At 46.7% G+C, this 2500-nt stretch overlaps 1 protein-coding gene across 1 annotated transcript in view; it reads left to right on the forward strand.

The window, feature by feature from the left end:
- The first annotated feature begins 1768 nt into the window (after window positions 1–1768).
- Window positions 1769–2500, forward strand: part of acsl4b (acyl-CoA synthetase long chain family member 4b) — a 14808-nt gene continuing 14076 nt past the window's right edge. The window contains exon 1 of the mRNA XM_081719845.1: window positions 1769–1918. The gene's annotated coding sequence lies outside the window, so the exon portion shown is untranslated. The remainder of the gene's footprint in view (window positions 1919–2500) is intronic.

The raw sequence follows: 2500 nt of genomic DNA on the forward strand, positions 1-2500 counted from the left end.
GCGCGCACACACACACACACACACTGGTCTCACAGAGGCACGGACTAATCTCTCGCACTCACGCAGCATGCACAGCTGAGCCGCTTTGATGTGGTTAGAAAATAAATAAAAGCCCCAGAGCTGCAGTTGCTCTCTCTGCTGGTCTTCCCAGGACCAAGGCCCAGAGCTGCGGTTGCTCTCTCTGCTGGTCTTCCCAGGACCAAGGCCCAGAGCTGCGGTTGCTCTCTCTGCTGGTCTTCCCAGGACCAAGGCCCAGAGCTGCAGCTCTGGACACACAGATCAGCCTGTCGTGGGAAGGGGCAGCAGCGAGCAGACCAACAGCGGTTCTGGTTGTCCCACCATGGGCCTTTGGTACACAGCATTATGGTTCAGTTTCATGCAGGTGAGGTGTTTCGCAAAGCAGGACCTCGGTTGGAGAGACGACTCGGACCAGTAGTCTGTCCTGCAGGCCGAGTTTTAACCCTGTTTTCTGTCACCTCGGGGCTTTTCTTAGCGGTTTTGGGGTATTGTGTGGTTTTAGGTCTGAGAACAAACAAAAGAATGCCCGTTCTGTGTTCGAAAGCGGCTGGCCAATGGTTAAATCTGTCCGCATCATTGCCCTTTCACCCTTTTGGATCTCTGCTTGTTTGAGGTCTGAGATTCCCTTTGACCCATTTAAACTGTTCTGGTTTTGGCGGTGACACACCAGCTATGCCCCTTAGTTTCACAATCTTCCATCTGACTCATGTTGTTAGTAGCTCCAGTTTTAAAGGGTTGGTTCACAAATGGAGCTTCCAGGTAACTAGTACTACCATCAGTGGAAAGTATTAGAATACAAAAAAAATGTAACTTGGTTTTATTTATATATTAATTGTGTCTGTTTTGCTTAACATCTGAACTACTGTCTAGAGGTTAAACAAAATAGAAATGTTTTAAATATATATAGTTCAAGTTCAAGTTCAAGTTTGGTTTATTTGTCACATACATAGTCATACACAGTATAACTCGCAGTGAAATGGCTGAGTGCTCTGTCCAAACTTATATTTATTTAATACATGTATTGTCACTAAATAATTATAAATTACAGAATATATTTAGTGAATTTGTAAAGGCAGTCATGTACTAAATATATATAATAAATGAATAATGCTGTGTTGCACTTTCTGTTTCTGCTTCATGGTCTCTGTGCCTGTGGACCAAACACGTGTTCCTTACGGGTAGCTCTTCCTCCACCACGTCTTTCCGTAGTCTTCCTCTCCTGGAGGTTCCATGTGCGATCTGTAACTAACTTACATTGTGTTCTTCAAAATCACACAAGACATGACGTCATGGAGCACTGCTGTTTCTCTGATGTCCAGTGGAATAATCGGACCAGTTTGTGTTTAGTCAGAGGTGTCATAACTTTGACTGGTTCCGGGATATTACATTTGGGCATCAGGACAGGAAACCTGTTGCTCATCATTTTTCGGCGTGGGTGTAAGAGAGAGAGAGCAGAGGTGCTGAAAAGGCTATGTGTAAGCTGGGTGCTCTGTGTTCCTCTTTCATGAGTTTCCAGCTTGGTGTGTTTATGAGAGAGAGAGAGAGACTGTACAACCAGGAATGTGCACAACACCAAATCTGTATGAGTAATGCATCTGGCTGAGTGCACGTCTGCCTCTGCGTCTGCCTCTACGTGTGCGCGTGTGTGTCAGGGGGGCACCAGCAGGTACTTACTGCTCACTGTAAACTGATCCTCTTCCTCCTGACTGCTTCTCCCTCACTGGTTGGAAACACAGATGGGCGGAGTCCCATGTTGGATGCGTTTTTGTTGGAGGGAAAGAAGGAGGGGTGTGTGTGGCAGAGAGGAAGAGAAGGAACAGGGGAGGGGAGAGAGATAGGAAGTGCGCTGCCTCGTCCTGTTTTAAGCTCCGAAATCGTGGACAGAAGCGATTGTCTGCAGGTAAGAACAGCTCCAGATCTGTGTGTGTGTGTGTGTGTGTGTGTGTGTGTGTGTGTGTGTGTGTCTGCAGGTATGAACAGCTCCAGATCTGTGTGTTTGTGTTTGTGTGTGTGTGTGTGTGTGTGTGTGTGTGTGTGTGTGTGCAGATATGAACAGCTCCAGATCTGCTGGAAAGACTTTCAGTGGTGATGGTCCTGGACCACATGACATTATTCTGTTCCTGTGTGTGTGTGTGTGTGTGTCTGACGCTAGAGTTAGTATGTGTTGGACTACTGGAAAGGTTTTTATAAGATTGGCTTTTTCTCAGTGAGTGTATATAGTGTGTGTGTGTGTGTGTGTGTCTGGGTGAGTGAGAATGCATTGTGCATGTTTTCAAAGCTGTATTACGAGTTTGCTTGTGTGCTGACTATACCTGTTGGAATTGTCATGTGTGTGATATGAAGGCTGTCTTAGTCGGCATTTCCTAGAGTGTGAGGTGTCTCACCCTCAGTCTCCACAGCGCAAGTGTCTGACCCCTCCAACCATACGTGAGACACTGACCTTTAACCCTAGCGCTGCAGTAGCAGGCGGAGGGAGACGGCT

Source organism: Electrophorus electricus, chromosome 8 (genome assembly GCF_041902795.1).
Source record: "Electrophorus electricus isolate QZ-2024a chromosome 8, ASM4190279v1, whole genome shotgun sequence".
Taxonomy (NCBI): Eukaryota; Metazoa; Chordata; class Actinopteri; order Gymnotiformes; family Gymnotidae; genus Electrophorus; species Electrophorus electricus.